This window comes from Ostrea edulis, chromosome 9 (genome assembly GCF_947568905.1).
Source record: "Ostrea edulis chromosome 9, xbOstEdul1.1, whole genome shotgun sequence".
NCBI lineage: Eukaryota > Metazoa > Mollusca > Bivalvia > Ostreida > Ostreidae > Ostrea > Ostrea edulis.
In genome coordinates, this window is record NC_079172.1 from 75,269,291 (window position 1) to 75,290,925 (window position 21,635).

Here is a 21,635-nt window from a genome sequence, read left to right on the forward strand (position 1 = left end):
TTTCCCCTATGACCTTTGACACGCATATATAATTAGGTAATTAAATATGGCGGCACCGAGTGTGCAAAACATCTATGTGCAACTTCCAACTTCTCCGGCGAACCCCCTCCCCCGCATCCCTAATATTACGGATCTGTGCCGATATGGAAAAATTCACAGGCATCTGAAGTATGGACACCAACCCCCTCCCCCCACCCCCTTTCTGATTTTTTGGGGTGGCGATTATTTCTCCGAAATGTGTTCCATCCTAATTTCGATTTATGTAATCGTAAACATGCTTTTTTGTAAGCCTTATACTTGCCTTATACTGTTTATAATAAGTATATTCTATATTATACCAGTCCAGTAGAAGGCCAATCTCTAAAGCTTGTGAAAAACGTGAAACGACTACATCAATCGAAATTGGGTTGAGAGAGACAAGGAATCCATACATTTTAGAGGAATTGTCACCGCAATAAAACAAAAAAATCAGAAAGGGGGGATTATTGTTATCAGGTGTCTGTGGAAAAAAAATGGGGGGATGGAATCCCCTTTATTTTTTGTAGCATTTCCCCCCTAATGTTAGTAACTAAATTATATAAAATAAGATCAATTGTGGTTAATGGTCACCATTAAAATCATCCTTTTGCCTGTTATTTTTAATTCATCTCTGATGCTCTATCTTTCTATAAATAACTAAAGAATTCCAAACGTAATTTTAGAAGAGCGTGCTAGCCAGTCAAAATCGCCCACGTATTCTGCGCGGTATCAGTACATAGCACTTCGTGGTATAAAACGGAAAATCCATGTTTTGTTGCAGTTTTCGGTGATAAGAGGCCATGAATGCAGTCATGTCATACATGGTTTTTAAGTTGAATGATTGTACAATACAACGGTAGTAAATACATTTACATAGCATATTCCCTGGAGGCTCAAAAGGCCGACATTCTCAGGGGGTGCCATTCTGTGTCATTTGAAGCTAGGTACCTTGTGTTGTTATTAGTATACAAAGGTCATAAGTCATTTACAGAAACAAGTGCCTGTGTCCCCGGGGTCCAATGATTTGCTCTTCAATATGGTGTGCTTCAAGCAAATCTCTATCAATTAGCAGCGGAAGTTTCAAGTCTGGATCAAACTTCGGAATCGTGGATGCTTTTACATTGTCAGAATGAATCAAAAGTATAAGAGGAAAATTAAAATCCCCCATTACAAACATGAAAACAAAAGTAAGTACCTTCTACGTTTTTGTGTTTACTAAACCAGAAGTGATAATTTGTTTTAGATAAGTTACAGGAATATGTTTTGGTTCCAGCTGACAAAGCTAGTAACAACATTGCCTTTGTAAGGCTCATTATTACAACTGTATTTTAAACGAACTTGGTATTAATTCCACTTATGGTAATCGTATTTATACTCCAACTGCCCTTTCAAAAGATGAAACTCTTCAAAACCATGCTTCAGTTTTAGACACATTTAATATCCCAGTCAATGGGTCGGGTGAATATGAGTTACCGTGCCTATACTGGATTCCTAGACATCATAAAAACCCTTACAAAGACACATTGCTGGATCCAGTAAATGTTTCACCAAGCCCCTATCTTTGCTCCTCACGAAGATATTAACAGCTGTAAAGGAGAATCTTCAAACGTACTTTGCGACTACCTATGTCAGAAGCGGTGTAAATCAAATGTAAATTCTGAAAAATTCTAAAGAACCTTTAGTAAAATTGAAATCGCAAAACTTTTCACAAATCAACAACATCAAAACGTCTGACTTTTCAACACTTTACACAGCCATTTCTCACGATAAATCAAAGGATAGACTTTTTGACATCATAGACATACGGACCCCTGGATATACCAGGATATGATTTTATGACCTCAAAACAGAGGTCACCTCGCGACAGGCGTTGACACATTAGAGAATCTTCCCCGTTACGGCCCTGAGCGGTAAGCGTAGGTCTAACTTTGTGGTACTTCACCTACAGCTGGCGACGGCCCTGAGCGGTAAGCGTAGGTCTAACTTTGTGGTACTTCACCTACAGCTGGCGACGGCCCTGAGCGGTAAGCGTAGGTCTAACTTTGTGGTACTTCACCTACAGCTGGCGACGGCCCTGAGCGGTAAGCGTAGGTCTAACTTTGTGGTACTTCACCTACAGCTGGCGACGGCCCTGAGCGGTAAGCGTAGGTCTAACTTTGTGGTACTTCATCTACAGCTGGCGACGTCTCAGTATGAGTGAAACATTATTGACGGGACAACATACATGACATATATAATATATGTTGGAAGTAAGAACAAAGTTTTCAACTAGCCTTGAAAATTTTCCGTGGGGATCCGGGTTACAATAGGTTCTCAGTACTCCTAGCTTGTCGTAAAAGGCGACTAAATGGGGTGGTCCCTCGGATGAGACCGCAAAAACCGAGGCCCCGTGTCACAGCAGATGTGGCACGATAAAGATTCCTCCCTAAGCGCCGAGTATAGGCCTAAATTTTACAGCCCTTCACCGGCAATGGTGACGTCTCCATATGAGTGAAAAATTCTCAAGAGGGACGTTAAATGATATAAAATCAATTAATCAATCCAGAAATTTCTACTGTCTTTGCACAGAAGTAATTTGTTCCATAGTCTTAAATCAATGATATCATAACTCATATTGTAATGTTTACTGGAAGTTTTTTCTTTATTAAGAGAAACTGACACATACTTAGGTCTTTGTTGTTGGAACTCTTCAGAATTTCAGCAATTCTTGTTTCTCTATAGCATCAAGCAGATAATTCACAGGAATGGAAACGTCAGCATACTGACTGCTAAACGTTTTTCCGAAGCAGATTGTTGTCGTAAATATGCTTATTTTAAAAGATGCAAAAAGCGGATATTTTGAAAGAAAGAAGTTACTCTCTGGTCTATAGTTCTAGACCTACTAGTTATTGATCATCTGCTTTCATTTCGGGGCGGAACCAGGAAATTTCCAAATGGAGGGATGCGACCCCGGGTGGTATCTTAAGGCTAAAAATGGAGGATCACAGACTCCATTGAACATTGTCGATAGAGATACCCAACCAGAGGAAGACGTTGAACAACTAGATGTAGATGTTGAACCACTAAAGATTCGCCTCAGTATTCGGACGGAAATACAGTACCCTGTGTAAAGGAGAGCTTAACAATGTTCGTCTGCAAGGTGATGGATTACAAACCCTGGAAGATGATAATGTACGGTAACAATCAGTTTTACAAATATACAAGGGTGGAAAATGACAATGTAATGATAAACTTTTGATAAAGGGTGAGTGGTACGTGGTCCAATGATCGAGTATCTGTCGATAAGCATTCTCCAACACAGGAACTACTGACTGGTTTGAAGATAAAACTGTCATAATTTGAGATGTTAGATACGCATGCATGGTGACAGACATCTGAAAAACAATTGTATATACTGTATTGTAGTGGCATGTAAATCATGACTACCAAATCCTAGCACTTCATAGTATGTGTCAATAGTAAAACAATTGTATATACTGTATTGTAGTGGCATGTAAATCATGACTATCAAATCCTAGCACTTCATAGTATGTGTCAATAGTAAAACAATATTTTGACTTTCCTGACAAAGGACAACTACACTCAGTTTACTGCAATTAAAAAAATAGGATGGCATCAAATTGATGTTGAAAGAATAAGATACTGTTCTCTTTCTATTGATCGCCATTAAATTCCGATAATCAAACAAAGACTGGATAATTGTTAGGTAGAACTGGGCTTTTTTAAAGGGGAAATTTTAACCTTGGTTAATATTCATGGGTCAAGCTTTCCCCATGGCCAGTTGTTTCTTTTTTCGGGGGGAAGGGGGGTGTAACCCAGGTCGTCTTTTCGGAGGAAATACTCTATGTGGGAAATTTCTAAGCTTAGTGCAACACTTTTTAAAAAATACTACGCCTCATGACGTCATCTACAATACATATTCATGAATAAAAAAAAGTTACTTAAAAACGGGGTGTTCTTTTCTTCAAAAGAAAAAAAACCCCAGCTACTTTATCACTATAAGAATTAAATAATGTTAAATTTCCTCGCTGGGAAATATAAACTGGGAGCGAATCCAGAACAGCCAGACCAAGATGTGTGCATGTAATGAATGAAACCTTGCATTATTTTGTAACTCATTATTCATTCACTTTCTATACCGATAGAAAACTCGCATTGTTGGCTATATAGAAATTCTTCGTGGAATTACAAAACGTCACTGGAGACGATATTTTTCATGATTTGTTAGATGTACTACATTTTGTGATAATATATAGGAAATATTTTCAAAATATAGTCTTTTCACCGCTTTATCATGCTTCTAATTTGTTCCTATAACTTATTATGTCACATGACAATTTTTCTCTTTGTCATTTTAAAATGCCGTCATGTTTAAAATGAGGACCGGAGCTTATTATTGTTACATTTATGGAAAAAGTCAGGAAATATTGCCATAATTTCAATCTTTAAAAAGATCTAGTTAAAGGTTCTATAATATGAATTTCCATTTCTTCTGCGCACCTTCATCGGTTCCGTACGTACACCTTAGTTTGACTCGAAATGTACACATGGAGGTCACGATAACCTACATCTCAGATCCTGTCACTCCAAAATGTCACTCTGTAAGTGCTGATAAAATGTTCTTCAGATAGATCAGTTCAATGTGCAGAATTGTTTGCTTCTAATGGGAGTAAAACGAGACTACTATTGCAATGGTTTCCCCATTGCTCAAAGTCAAAGCTCATCTGAATTCGAGTTCAATGAATTTAGTTTTTAGTTAAGAAATTTTATAGTAGGTAAATGAAATTGACAGTTGAAAGTGTGTTTGGAGTATAATATATTTTTTCCTTTTTCTAAACGTATCTTTAGTACCCGATAATTTGCACATACTGGCGTCGATTGAAATTGCGATTTTTGCGTTTAACTTACTTTTACGATTTTTTTCTTTCAGATAGTACAAGGTAGGATAAAGCCCCATCCCCCTTTTTTTAACTAAAAATTTCAAAATGGATTTAGAATTCATAATGTAATTTCAAAAATATCTTTATTCCACTTTCTTCTGAAACATTTATGCATCAGAAGAAAGCGGAATAAAGACATTTTTGAAATTACATTTTGATTTAGAAAACAAAGGAACGTTTACCGGAGAATCATGTCTATACCAAAGTTACAGCTGGTGCAAGGGTACAAAATATGCAAATTTGTAAGGTAGGCAAGTGTGTGCTCTGTTTCTAAAGCAACAACATGTTTCAAATTCATTGATTTTTGGGGGGCCAAAATGCCACCGATATTCGGCTGTTTCCCCTCACAAAAATTAGCTATTTTTTCCCAATTATATATATACATGTTTTTCCCAATTTCTAATCTAGGGAAATTAGGCCTTTAAAAAAAAAAAAAATGGTTTAAACGTATTTACTCTTTGTCAGCAATATACGGTATTACCGTATATTGCTGACAAAGAGTAAATACGTTTCTTCTTCTTCTCCAAACCACTGCACATGCAAAAGATTTTGTAAAGAATATGTAAAACAATGTAGGCATCCATATAAGCAGATATGCAGCGAAATATAGTTTCCAGATACACATTAAGCCATATATATGTTGACACTTTCAGTTTGACCGCCATCATATGTAGGATCAGGCTAATAACAGGAAGTGACCAACAGTATAGGGTTTTACTAAAATCCGGGGAAAAAAAACCAAACAGGAGAGACATTCTGGAAACTTGATTATTAATATAATATGCAAGATTATGGGTGAATTAATAATTTATTATTTTCTTTATGATATTAGACAATAAGTATTTATTAGAAAAAGTCAATAATATTTATACAAGGTGTGACTTCCAATGCATAATGAATGTTAAATAATGATTTATTTTATGATTTTAATTCAAATCTGAAATAAACCTCAAACAAAAAAAATGTTATTTAATTATTTTATGCATCTTTACCATCTTAATTTACTATGAATGATTTTTCCCAATTTGAGGAATATGTCGCTAATTTTTCCCAATTCAAAAGGAGGGGTGGTAGTTTGAAAAACCAAAAAAAGAAAAATCACTGAAATTTTCAATTCTTTAATTGACCAAAAATACCGTAAGATACGCACATATTGTGTAAACACTACGTAGAAATGGCTGCCATGGCTGAAAGAAAGATTGATTTAATATTGTTTTATGTCCCTCTCTAGAGTATTTCACTCATATCGAGATGTCACCATTGCCGATGACGGGCTGCAAAATTTAGGCCTATGCTCGGCGCTTACGGCCTTTGGGTAGGGAGGGATCTTTATCGTGCCACACCTGCTGTGACACGGGACCTCGTTTTTTTCTATCTCATGCGAAGGACCACCCCATTTAGTCGCCTTTTACGACAAGTAAGGGATACTGAGAACCTATTCTAACCTGGATCCTCACGGGGTCTGAAAGAAAAAACTTTTTGGCAATGGTGTACGTCATATTTGCCCCCCCCCCCCCCCCCCCAGTCGATGCCAATACCAACAAAAGATAGAAGGTATAACTTAACATCTAATGACCATTGGACCGAGCGAAGCATGACCTGGTCAATACCGTGTCCCCAGTGATAATCATAGTTAATTACGATAAATTAGAAATAAAAATATTTTCTCACGTGTGTATATATCATTTAAGAAATTCCTCGGGCGCTAAACGCCCAATATCACAAAAACATTATTTTAATAAGATTTGTTTGTGCTGGCTTTTTAAAGGGTCAACTGAGGCGTCTGGGGATGCTAAAAGCATGCGATGTAACTTGTTTAGATGTTTTGGTACGATTGCATACGGAATTTTGACATTTGGTCTGCCTATTCAAAATGCAGTCGACGTAAACAGTAAATTGTGACTTAAAATTGAAATAACAAATACGAACAAATTCGAATACACTACGAGAAAACCATGATTCAGAAAACTTCTCTGCGAATAAAATGTGTTTGGTACTTTTTAATCAATTATTTATTTTATCTTCGGGCTTTTCGATGAAGTACCACAGCCTATTCGCAATTTTGGGACTAGACTATTGGACATGCGCCAAATATTGACAGCATATGTGCAGCTCAAATTTGTTCAGTTTTATATACAAAAGACTAGTTGACGTGTGTCACAGTATAAGTACGTATTGCACACAGATAAAGATTTGCTTTACGCATATATGATGGAGAAAATATAATAGCTTTGCAGTTTACATGCTTTTACGAATTTTATGTCAAATATCTCTGAACGACGTCAACTTGGGTAGGCGAGATTCAAAATGGCGAAAAATGTGTCCTCGATCGCGCTTGCATTCGAATTGACCAAAATTTTCAAGTTCCATAGGTATGGTTTCATTCTTCATTAGTTTTCCATATTTCCTTTAAAACATGTATATACGTGTTACCTATACGGAGAGATCCGCTCTCACGGCCCTTCACTCTCAACTATAACGTATTAACACTCATAAGGTTCTAGTTGTAGAACTGTAGCTCTCTGAAAAAATATTTTGACGGAACGGAGAGCTACAGATCCACCCCTTATAAAAACCTTCGATTTACGGCGCACAAAAAGCTGCGCACGGTTGAGGCCTTATATCGTTGTATTTTTGTGTTGCTGTCTCATAAATTTAATATCAACAAATTCTTAACATATTTTCCTACTATAGTTGTGTCCAAACATACCTTCAAATATTCATTAAAGCCCCATACGACCCGAAAACTCCCAGCTTCAAATAATTTCGTTTGTTGACGTAGCCTCAAGGCGGCCCCCAGCCTCATAAAGTGGCGCCCCCGTAACCACAATTCCTGGATCCGCCCCTGGTATGAGTGAAATTTTAAACAATATACAATCAATCAATCTCAGAACATATAGGGGAACTCGGTGCCAGGGGAGCCCCATACAAGTGTTTCATTTATTATATGGTACCGTATTTCAATAATACTACAGGAACCCACATCTGTAGAGCAGGCAAGTGCATAGGGAAAAGTGATGCACTACAATGACACAACACTGGTACATACACAATTCTCTATATAGACATCCCAGTGGCCTGTACTTTACCTACAGTTTTACACTCGCCTGTACTCCTCAAGGAGATCACAATATGACAAAGAATAAGATAGCTTCACTAGCTACATCTTGAAAATTCCCCTTCAGTATTTTATGAATTTACCCAAACAAAACGGTAAACAATGTAGACCAACTTACGAAACAGAGAATTAGCTGCCTAGAAAGTCATATACTCATCAGGTATTCCCTTACTGATCATGTTTAGGGTAGGAGGCTTAAAATAAACTATTATAGATTCACAGAAAAGTGATGAAAGAGTTTTGCAGATAACCAATTGGTAAAGTGGATAATTCTGGAACGAAAGATGCATGTAAAACGTTTGGAAACTAGACCAATACACAGTCTTGTCAACCAGTACCATAGGTGATTACTACCACTGAGATATATTTACATTCACTGAATCATTCCTCTCATATTTCTTTTGAATTGACATTGCTTTCATCACAGACAATGAATACACTAGTTCAATCCAGCTTTTTAGTACCACCTCTCTGCGTAATCATTACCAAATATGGAGCGTCGTCAAAGTCAAAGGTTGTTTTGGTCAATGATATGATATTTCAGCATTTAAATCTCCTTTATATTTTTTTCAAAATACAAAATTATATAAATGCAAAGAATTGAATTACATTGTACTTTCTTTGTTCTTTTATCGGGTGATGAAGGTAGTGAAGAAAAAAATTCATAACCCACTTACGCAGATTTTTTTTCTGTAATGCTAGCTAACTTCATCACCTAATAATACAACAAAGAAAACATTAAAATGTTTACGTGTAGACACTGGGAACTCTCTCATGGTTCTGATGATCGGTGATTGTTGATCCGTTTGCGAAGGTTTGTTGTTTCTCCACACGTACTGTTTCTGACAGACATCACAACTGATGAGATAAGTGCAGTTATTAGTTTTACAGGAAAAGTTTTCCAATATTTTGTAACTGCGACCCATGACAGGTCTAATAAAGCTCTTATTGTCTGAGCTATATTTATATATGCATAATTGACATCTGAGGTCTAAGCACGTTTTGAAACCTCCAGCAGGTAAAGGTTTATCCAGTCTAGTTCTTACTACCATGTCCTTCAGGTTTCTGGGGGCGTCTGTAGGATGCCATGGTGGTTCCTTGGAAACATCAGAGATTCATTTATTGGCATACAGAATGGGCAGGTGTTTTCTCAATACTGTTGAGGTTCTTGATGGCGGGGTGGTAAGCAGTGACTAGTGGAACCCTGTAATTTTAAGGTTTCTCTTCTTTTCGTTTGTCATGAGGAAGGGACAGGTCGTCCAGAAAATTCGACAATATAAGAGGTCGTGTCGTTGGTCATTTTAGTGCTTTGTACATTTCTTGTATTTGACCTTGTATCCACAGTATGGACCCGACGGTTATAGGTATCGGGTGTTGTTGGTTGATTCTATATTGTTCAACGTACAGCTCTGAAGGGCTGCAATTTAGGCTTATGCCTTTGCGCATGGAGGGCCGATCTTTATCGTGCCACACCTGCTGTGACAAGGGACCTCCTACGAAAAAAGAATGGGTACTGAGGGACTCTCTCCCTCTCTCTTAAATGTACATAACTGTCCCAAGCGAAGAAATGTTTAATATTTTGCACAGAAAATTTCACTTTATATGGATATACATTTCCGCCCCTACCCGGGGTTGAACTCGTGATCCGCAGAACCAAATCTGCAATGAATTAATAAAACTTCTTAAAACAAAGGGGGATTAGAATTACTTCGTTGTAAGCGTAAATTCATTTTAAGCGTTTTCGATATAAACGCGTTCTCTCTCTCTCTCTCTCTCTCTCTCTCTCTCTCTCTCTCTCGTAGCACACAGTCATGGACAGCGTCAAGATTCCTTTCTTTAACACAATGTAAATTTTCTAAAAACTAACTGTATTATTTGCATGCTAAATACGTAAAAACCAATTAAGTACAGTCATGAACATATCAAAGCCACACATAAAAATACCAACCAACTAATGTGATAAACGCTATAATGTTAAATATGAAAGAACAGGTGAAAAATGGCTATACAGCAGCTCGTCACGTAATCTCTCCTCAATTGAAAGCATGTTTTGTCCTTATTTATTTTTCCATTTAAAGTTTTCTTATCAATGAACGAAAAAACAGATATCGAATTGTCAGTGCATGTATTCTGCAGAGTAAACTACATTCTTATCTCATGTCACATGACATGGAGTATCGGTTATATTCATCTGAACTCGGTATTTTGGGACAAATCTCGGGGTTCCGCCGATTTTGCCGACTTTCCTTTGGTCCTTTAACTCAACACTGGTATGTATATATAACTCTCGTGCATGTTTGACGTATTCATTGTTTATCTAAAGGACTTTTGCATTGGCTTTATTAAACATCTGTTGACATTGCAGGAACCTCATTTATTTTGTTTTGCTAGCAACGCTTGTTATCCCGACAATATCCTATTTTAATGCTTTGTTTGATTGATTGATTGCTACTTTTGGTTGATGGATTGATTGAATATTGTTTAACGTCCTGCTTAAGAATATTTCACTCATATGGAGACGTCGCCACGTTTGGTCAATGTTAGTCAATTCTACCGGAACTAGCATTATACATTACAAGGAAGCAAGTCCATGCTTATTCTGTTTCCATCAGCAATTGCTCTATAAATGTCGAAATCTTAATCTTTGTTTTACAAGTGATTTAAGACAAGGGCATCAGCAAAAGGGCTGCAAGGGCGGTGGTCGCCCAATTATTTTGCAAAAAATAAAATTTATTAAAAATAAAATACAAAAGGATGAGGTGAAACAGCTATTAGGGGCGGCCCCCTTTTCCGTGGCCAACAAAAGCAACTCTATTGTACAAAAGTTAAAATTTTATACATAGACAGACACAATCTCTACCCAGAGTTATCATTCCCGCTACGCTCCACTAATACCTCTGTCAACGTCTAAAAATCATATCAAAACGTACTAAAACTAACTTAGCATACCAAACTGTAATGATCATATCTAAGCAAATCAAACACTTGCTTGAATTTTATAAACGCAGAAGCTGGTAAATATGAGACACCTGAGCGAATTAAAAGGTTTTATATAAATATTCACTCATCCAATAATACTAGAATAATCATGGAATTCGTTGTTTTGTGAACTTACTGTAAGATTTTAAGCTTATCACTAAAACTTGTAAAATCATACTTTATTATACAATAGCTAGAAATAAGTTTTGCCAAGAATCTTGACATTCAGACGTTGACAGAGGTGTTGTAGCGCAGCGTAATACGCCCTCTGGTGAGAGATTAAGACAGACAGTGGTTTCCGAGTACATGTGTAGTTCCCTTTGGGTTTTTTTTTTTTTTTTTGGTTATTTATTTATTTATTTTTTTTGACGAGAAAAGTCCAAATATCAATTAATTTTTAATGCCCTTAACAAGTAGTTTTCGTTACAATACTTCTTCATGAATAACGATAAACATAGTGGGCGGGTCTTAACACAAAAGACGACATTCACTTTAGGAATATGACAAAGCACGTGGCATTATTTGTGTTATAGTATCTTGATATATATTTTTTTATTAAATGGAAGCTATGAATGATTTTCACTAAATACATATATGCTGCATATGTGATCGATATTTTTCAATGGATGTTTCCAAATTTCGCTGTGAATTGGTGCATGATATGAATATCTAATAAAGCATGCCTAAAATATTCAGATATAAACGTTCATTTTTTAGAAAAAAATATCTATGAAAATTGAAAACGTTATTTGTTAATATTGTGATGGTGATGATACTGTTAATACATGTATCTATGCAAGGTGAAGATAACGAACAGTGCTCCATCTCATAACTCCTACAAGCAATACAAAATAGATAGTTGGGCAAACACGGACCCCTGGACACACCAGATACACGCTATCAAAAGCAAAATTTGGTCAGAGACACCGCCACTGAAAAAAAAATGAAATTAGAAATAAGTATAAATCTTAGTGATCAAATATTTATTTTCAACTTAAAACGGAAATTATATGAAATTATATGTAGAACTGTTAACCGTCAACATACGTTTCGTTCAAACCCTATATTATATTGTGATGTACTAAATACATGTATTTGTCACAAGTACTCGCAAAAAATAGACACCCTCTCTCCTTTTCTCAGGCTTTTGATCGAATTTGCCTCAAAGCAAAATAGAAATATCCGGGCTCGTATACTTATTTATCAAAATACCTTGATTATTTATTTTTATATTTAAAACGCACGCGCTGTGAAAATACATGTATATGTAATATACGCGTAAGTCTTAATGTTTTGGTTAATATATTACAGGTAGAATAATGAACCAAAAGATCTACCGGTAATTTTAATAAAGAGAGTAAAACCATACTAGTGCATTCCACTTCGCATATAATGTAAACAATGAAAATATATAATTATTTGTTTAGAAGATTAGATTCAGAAACGTCAACTTCTTTCTTATAATGATACATTTGTACACGTTTGTATACAATTTATCAAAATTTAGTGTATTGGTAAATATTACATGTACTCGTACATGTATACCGTATGTATCGAATGCATTACTTAGCTCACTGTATTTTTCGGACATGACTGCAGCACCCTTTATAGATTTCATCAGTTCATATGCCTTTGGTTGATAATTCGAGTGTTTAGCTTTGCCTAAGTATTATATGGTAGTTGCTACATTTACTTTTGAGAATCCAAACTGTTCTTTTCCTCCCTTGACCTATTTTTACTTATTACATGCTGTGCATTTGTGCCCCTCTTCTTGTAGTATTTGTTAAGCTTTTCGTCAGCCACATTACGGTTTGAAAATCCTGTGCACACAGGAACATTTTAGTGTAAACAAACGGAACTACAGTGATCTCAGAATAAATTCCTTTTATTTAAGCTGTAACTTGGAAATATTGGAAGTTCTGATAAAAATGACTAATATTTGTTATAATATATGTATCACATTTATAACACACACACCCTCAAGAAAAGACCCCCCCCCCCATAATAATAATGATAAAAAATAGGGAAAGTATTGGACTTGAACTCGGAATATATGCTTTAAGTGTAAGATTACCGAGCACCTTAACCTTTTAGGGTGGCCTTTTGCAACAGTTTGCAAGTTTTTAGGCCCATTACGTTACATCTACTATATACTCGATATAATCACGGTGATGCTTATCAACATATAAATATCTTTATTGAGTAATTTGGGTAAACACATGTATAAACTGACATTGTATAGCAGAATATTTGTAAAAATTGATATTCAAGAAAAAAATATTTATGTAGGCGAAATTGCATACCAAGTGCGCTATACTTCTTTCAGGTCATGTACGGAGAAATCGAGAACAGAAGACTTTTTTAATGTTGATTGTATAGAATGCGTTGGTTTTGATAGTTGCTTGGGAACGTTTTGTAGTGAGATTTCATTAGAAACTAACACATTATACAGCACATGTAGAATTCATAAACGTAAAATAGAAAATATCAAAAGCCACATTACGCAATTTCATTTAAATAATGATTAATTGATTGATTGTTTCGCTGTTTTCCGCCACACTCAACAATTTTTCAGTTATCTGGTGGCGCCCAGTTTTTTGTTGGTTGAAGAGAGAACCCAGATACAATGTCTCCACCGACCTTTCGAAAGTAAACTGGGAAACTTTCTCACCGGCGCGAGCGGGATTCGAACCCGCGCCGACCAGAGGCGAGAGGCCGTGTGATTTTAAGCACGATTCTCTAACCACTCGGCCACGGAGACCCTTTTTAAATAATGAAATGCTTTAAACGGAAGATGAAGGTCACAAACATAGTAGGAAAAAATGCATAACCCGCGTATATATATAAATTACAAAATGTAACTACGACTGTACTTTGAAGTAAGTAAAGTATATATATCATTTACCTGTAAGTTATTTAAACGTAATTAACAACTGAAAACCACTTGACCCGAACTTGTCTCCATATTTGGTGAAGTCCCTGAAACGTTTTACTTTACCATTCTTCCGTTCGCTCACCGTGCGTTCTCTGTTCACAATTTTGCGTTCACAGTTCACCAATCGCTAGCGTCCACTGATCACAAAACGTTCACCGCTCAGTATTTAGTCTTTGCATTGTCATTCGGATCACCAAAGTGAAGTGAAAGGATCAGTCTTCATAGTGAGGCGAAAATGATTCAAAGTACTGAAAAGCGCTAAGCTGGCTTTATAAATTCTGTCTGAAATGTTAATGAGGAGAAACAACAGGAGACGTTCATACCTTGTTCTTTATATCACAACTAAATAATACATTTTCTGTAAGGAAATAACAGATATCCTGAAACTGTTAATCATGTATATGACGTTGATAAAAACAAGTCATTATCATAATTTTGGCCCAACCCAGGCAAAAAACCTATTCCTGGGATCAAGGAATTTACAATTTTGGTAAAGGACTACCTGTTCCTTCTAAATATTTATTTAGTATGAATTTAGTGTCAATAACATTAAAGAAGATGCTATTGAAATGCATTACACATTAACATTGTATATCATATATACCAAGTTTGGTCCCATCCTGGAGTCAGAACCTCTATCCCGAAGATCAAATTTACAATTTTGGTAAAGGCCTTCCTGCTCTACACGGCTATGCAATTTTAAAAGTTTTCTTACAGATGTGAGGTTGTAAGAGAACAAAATTGGTGATGTTTTGGCAGTGTTTGATAGTTTTAAAAGAATTGTAGTGGTAGTTAACGTATGGCGTGTCAAATTTTGCAATATTTGATCTTTTCCATTTGTATTGTATAATTTTCCACATGTATTGTATAATTTTCCATTTGTATTTTATATTTTCCATTTGTATTATATATTTTTTTCGTTTGCATTGTATAATTTCCATTTGCATTGCAAAATCTTTCATTTGTATTGCATCCGAGGGATTGTTTATTTTGATTTGTTACGAAGGATTTCATTAGGTTAGGTCCCACTTATATTTAGCCGTCACCAGTTGTAGGTGACGTACCACAAATAGACTTACTATACTCAGCGTACAGTGACGTAGCAGTGGGGGTTCTTTAACGTGCCAACGCCTGTCGCAACACGGAATGTCTGCTTTTAAGGTCACATTATCCGAGAGCCCCGTGATTCTCACTTTTAAATAGCCATGCGTATGGGGAAGTTTTAACTATATTTACGTGACTAAGGTTTGATGCAGCCATGACACGAGAAGAACTCGAATATGCGACCTCACGGTTACGAACCAAAGGGTATATCACTGAACTACTGCGACCGGTTCCATATAGGACTAGTTGAACAGACATGTTGCTAGCAATGACGAATCTTACGCCGGGAGACCCCCCTTCCCCATCCCTTCACAATATGATATTTTGTTTATTTTGTATAGAAATGTCGAAAAAAGTATGAATGTACGCTTTATTTTGTCAGAATGCACTTGTTTCAGGGGACTTCGCCCTCCCCCTGCAACCCCCCACCCCCACCCCCCAAGGCTTGCCCTGGACACACTAGGTCCCCAGACATCCAGCAGTTTAGTACATCCTTTCGTTCAGAATTACCTAGACCATCCAGTGGTTAAATACGTGACTAGTTTGAATATGCTGATCACATTAGTCGCATAAAAACGATAAATTAATTGGGGTGGGTGGGGTGGTGGTGGAGGTGTTACGCCATTGCATTTAGCATATATGGTACATTCCTGTGAAACGTGGCTCCTGAACTTTACCTCTTCAACATCTCGCGCATTACCAAATTCGATAAACGATAACTTTTAAAAGATTAATCCATTGAATAGTTGTAACAAACCAAACTCGATGTTAACAATTGGTGGAGACCCAAGGGCCGACGTCCCCCCGAATCTACTGAATTCTGACTAAATAGAATGTGCATGCTTTTCTGGACAGTTTTATTACAAAAATTGATCGGGGGGGGGGGGGGGGGGGTCGTCATTGCTAGAGCTAGCTACGTATTTTTAAAAATAACTAGTCCTGCATGGAACTGGTCGCGGTAGCTCAGTGATATATCGCTTGGTTTGTGGGCCGGAGGTTGTGAGTTCGAGAACCGCTCCTGTCATTGCCGCATCAAACTTAAGACATAAACAAAGACAGTGATTGCTCCTTTGCCAAACACTCGGCATTTAAAAGTGAGAATCACGGGTCTTTCCGATATGACCTTAAAACAAATATTCCGTGTCGGTGGAGGTGTTGGCACGATAAAGAACCGTCATTTCTACGGCCCTGTGCGCTTAGCACATCTACATTTGTGGTACATCAATGAACAATTCTCAAAGCAACGTTAACTAATGAAATCCATCGTAACAAATCAAAATAAACAATCCCTGTGATACAATGCAAAGGAAAAATTATACAATATAAATGGAAAATATATAATACAAATGAAAATTTATGCAATACAAATGGAAAATGTAGAATACAAATGGAAAATTATACAATACAAATGGAAATTATACAATGCAAATGAAAAAATATACAATGCAAATGGAAAACATAGAATACAAATGGGAAATTATACAATACAAATGGAAAAGATCAAATATTGCAACGTTTGACACGCCAGATTATCGAGAGTTAGACGTGTTCAATTGTTAACGCACGATTTACGCTGACCAAATGCGATATAAGTGAATGGAAACTTTCAAGCCTATTATTCACAACAACTACATATCTAAAAAATAACTTACTACTGTGTTCTAGTTTGATAGTGCATGACACATTTTTAGAATAGAACTAAAATCAAACTAATTTATACGAGAAATGTTCGATATGTAATGTGTATTGTAAGATATCTCAAAAACATTCGACTCAAATAATGAAATGAACATTACATTTCTTCAAAGTATTCTCCGCTGTTTGAAATACATAATTTCAATCTCTTAATCCATTTCTGAAATACGTCACGGTACGATGGTTTAGGTAGACCTTTGAGACACTGACTGATGGTTGAGCCAAGGGCTTGTCGGGACTTGTAACGACGACCAGAAAAGAACTTTTTAAGTTTTTTGAAAAAGAAAGTCATATGGGACTAGATCTGGAGAGTATGGTGGGTGTGGCAAGACGGTAACCTTCTTCGACTTCAAAAATTGCTTCACAAGCTCAGATGTATGTGATGGAGCATTATCATGAAGTAGACGAACAGGCCTAAATCCTGACACAGGGCGTCGTTTATGATAATAATTCTTGAGCTTTTTTAGCATAACATCTCGGTAATACCGACCTGTAACATTTTTGCCCTTCGACACCGGAATTTATACGGCTATACCATCACATGAGAAGAATATGCAATAAAGAACCTTCTTTGCGCTTTGGTTCTTTTGGTAACTACAATATACAGGCCTTCTACCGTGTTTTGTTAGCCATATTTTGTTTCCAATTTTCCTTACTGGTTAGAAATAGTGAACCCATGTTTCGTCACCAGTAACAATGTTTGCAAATTGTCTTTGATTGAATTTGGGAAACATTTTGAGCAATTGCTTAGCGGTTTGTACTCGTACCCGTTTTTGGTCATCTGTCAATATATGCGGTATCCATCTGGCAGAAATTTATCGTACTTTCAAAATACGCTTCAAAATGAAATGCACCCGCGATAGCGATAATATGCCAACAGCTTTGGCAATATCACGAATCGTGTATCTGCCATCACTTTCAATTATTTCCCTGACTTTTGAGACATTTGCCTTGCCTGTTACAGTCACAGGTCTGCCAGATTTTGCTGCATCTTTGACGGACTCGGTGTCAGTCATAAATTCCTTTCTTCACCTACGAACTGTCTCATAAGATATTTTATCAGACCCATAATCTTCCCCTAATGCAGTAAAAATCTGCATTACCGAATGACCGAGTTTTTTGTAAACTTTTATATAAGCTCTAATTTCTTCAATATTCTCAACCCTTTTCCCATTTATTTTTACAACAGTGGTCAACGACTGGCTCTATTGAAATGACTATAAGATTAAAATTATGTGGAGCTGATGGCTCGTGTTTATACCGTTAGAAAGGTATTGAATATATCTATTCAAAAATATCATCATCCATGAAATCGTGCAAAGCGTTATCGCGCTGTGGTATAATACACATTACATATCGAACAGCCCTCCTAGTTTGATGCATTCGTCAGGCAAAAAAGAAAAGAACAATTAAACAAACAGCTGAACAAAAAAAAAGAAAAGAAGAAAAATACACATGTCATATCAATATCATATACCAGGTAGCAAGTGCCATAGATATTCATGCAAACATACACCAGCATGCTGATTAAGTGCTATGACACACTTTACACCCCTTTTCAGAAATCATTTAGATGTGCATAAGTATGCATCTTTATGATTTGTACCACAGAGTTCAGTGCATAATTACCGGTAGCCATCGAAACATAAAAGTAGGGTTATTTTTTGTTTGTTTTGTAATTAATAATGAGATTGATTTCAATTCAAAACCAGAGAGAATGTGAATCAACACATGCCAGAGAAATACACACATACAATTGGAAGCAAAATTTAAGAGGTCATTTAAAAACAGTTCATTATACATGTGCGAAATTGATAGCTTTAAAAGTGAATGCATCTTATCACAAGAGTGGAAATAATTCATTTGTTAACATGAAAGTTGTACAATTCAAGTTAGAAGTGCAAGGGGACATACCAACAATATCCAAATGAAAAAAAGTTTCTACTTTTAAAGTTAATATGGCACACAAAATCACAGTTACTATTTACATACATCAAGTGATAAAAACCCCGTGGCAGGGCCGTAAATTAACCTTCAATTTGGAGGAGGCAGGAAATTAGGCGGGGGTCTGGGCAGACGCTGAGCACATTTTGTGCACACTGAACACGTTTCGTGCAAAATCCTTGATTCTAGGGCCTTCTAAGATGTTACTTGACCAACTCATTCTAAAAGAAAGATTTGGAATGCTTTTTAAGGGAGGTATCATGTTCTTAGTTATTGGAAACAACATAAATTCTAATGAACTTTAAATTTTAATTTTTTTTTGGCTCAAAAGTTGGAGGAGGCAGCTGCCTCCTCCGCCTCCATGTAATTTTCCCCCTGCGTGGGGATCCGGATTAGAATAGGTCCTTGTCATAAGAGGCGATTAAATGGGGCGGTCCTTCGGATAAGACCGTATAAACCGAGGTCCCATGTCACAGCAGGTGTGGCACGATAAAGATCCCTCCCTGCTCAATGGCCATAACCACCGAGTATAGGCCTAAATTTTGCAGCCCTTCACCGGCAGTGGTGACGTCTCCATATGAGTGAAATATTCTCGAGAGGGACGTTAAGCAATATTCAATCAATCAATCAAGTGATAAAAGAATCAGATAGGTTACACGAGGAATATGTTTTGATTCCAGCTGATAAAGCTTGTAACAACATTGTCTTTGTTTCTAAGGCTCATCATTACAACTGTATTTGAAACGAACTTGGCATTAATTCCACTTTTGGTAATCGTACTTATACTCCAACTGCCCTTTCAAAAGATGAAATTCTTCAAAATCATGCTTCAGTTTTAGATACATTTAATATCCCAGTCAATGGGTCGAATGAATATGAGTTACCGTACCTATACTGGATTCCTAAACTTAAAAAAAAACTCCTACAAAGAGATACATTGCTGGATCCAGTAAATGTTCTACCAAACCTCCTCACGAAAATATCAACAGCTGTGAAGGAGAAACTTCGAACTTACTGTGCGACTACATATGCCAGAAGAAGTGTAAATCAAATGTGGATTCTAAAAACTTCGAAAGAGCTCTTAGTACACTTGAAATCGCAAAATTGTCCTCAAATCAACAATATCAAAATGTATGACTTTTCAACACTTTACACGACCATTCCTCACGATATATAAAATACTAGACTTTTTGACATCATAGACAGTTGCTTCTTCAACAAAAAATTAAAAACGCAAATATTCATATCTAGTGATCAGTCATCCAAAAAATTACTTTGTTAAACGTCACACTGATTCCACACAAAAGTATTCTGAAGTTGAAATAAAGAAATGCTGGAGTTCCTCATTGACATTATCTTCGTGGTCTTTGGTCTAACAATCGGTATAAAACGCGGCAGAGAGCATTTGGTCCAATGATAGGTTGTATTGGCAAACTAGATCGTTATAACGACCATAGAATTTGCGAAATGCTGACTTTAAACGATACTGTTGAAACCCCTGCACCATCAACTTGTTTGTCAGTAGCTTGCCTCGATTTAAAAACTGACTATACGCAGAACAAGCTCTTGGGTATCGAATCAGTTGAGAGATATAAACACCATATGCAGGTGATAATGGAATATTGCTACATAAAAATGTGAAGTTGACGATGGAGAAGCTGAAATCATCCCGTTTGTCATACAGTTGAGTTGTCAGTTTTCCGTTAATGTCTACTTTCAATAAAATATATAAGTATGAAGCAGAAGTGGACGACTCTGTGGTGTCTTTTATTTCGAGCTCACAGGGATATATCAATTGACATATGAATGAAAGTTATCATTGTTAATAGACAAAACGTCGTCGATATATCTAAATGTCGAATTAAAGGCCACAACAAGAGATATCTTCTTCTCGCGTATAAGTTTTTGAATAAATTCTGCATCATATGAATATAGAAACAAGTCAGCTAACAAAGGAGCACAATTCGTGCCATTAATTTTTATGTGAAAATTTAAGACAATATGCAATATCAAACTCATTGAATACAATGTCGCATGAAAGCATTCAGTGGTGGATTGCACCCCCCCTTTTTTTGGATTGAACTTTTTATGATTAAAATACACTCCTCTCCTTGTATTGTAGAATGCCGAGTCAATCATCTCTTTGCACTTTGTTTGGTATCAAACAGGATGATACGTCAGGGTTGATGGAAACCTGATCAAAGTGTCGCTCACTGACCCTCGTAGCTTGTTACAGATCTCAGTGTCTCTTTTCAGTTCATTGTCCAAATTCTTCGAAATTTAGGGTATTTTGGAGAAAAAACCCATACTTAATTTCTGTTCCGATTTCACATTGCAGTTAAAAGCAGCGCATTGTACCATAAATACAGGACTTTTCTATGTAAATATTGAAAAAGTCTATCATACAATGCAGTCGAAAGTTGTCTCAGATGATGTCATAAGCTACGAGCGATAACTCACGTCACAACACAATTATCGATCGCTCAGGTGAAAGTTTGATAGCGCCGTGTAATTTACGCCAAATGATTTTCATCAAAATTGCCATGGAAATTAATCCCTAAGTGTACGACAGACATATTCCTGTATAAAACTCAAATTTTAGGAAAATCACCGTACTTGACCTTTAAATTGTCGCCCTAAAACCACAATTATAAACACATTCGCAATACCGAGTTTCCCATTTTAAATTTTTGAAATTATGAACTACCGTTCATTTTGTCTTTGGTCAACTATTCGGCATGGTGGATTACAATTGCATTCGTAAAATCATTATCTTATTTTTAATACGGAGAGAGATCATTTATGTTACATAAGGATCATTTAATTTGGAGCTCTAATTTAAGTGACTTCCTAATAATCAAGTTTTATCTATTGTATATGATATCAATAACTATAACAAAAC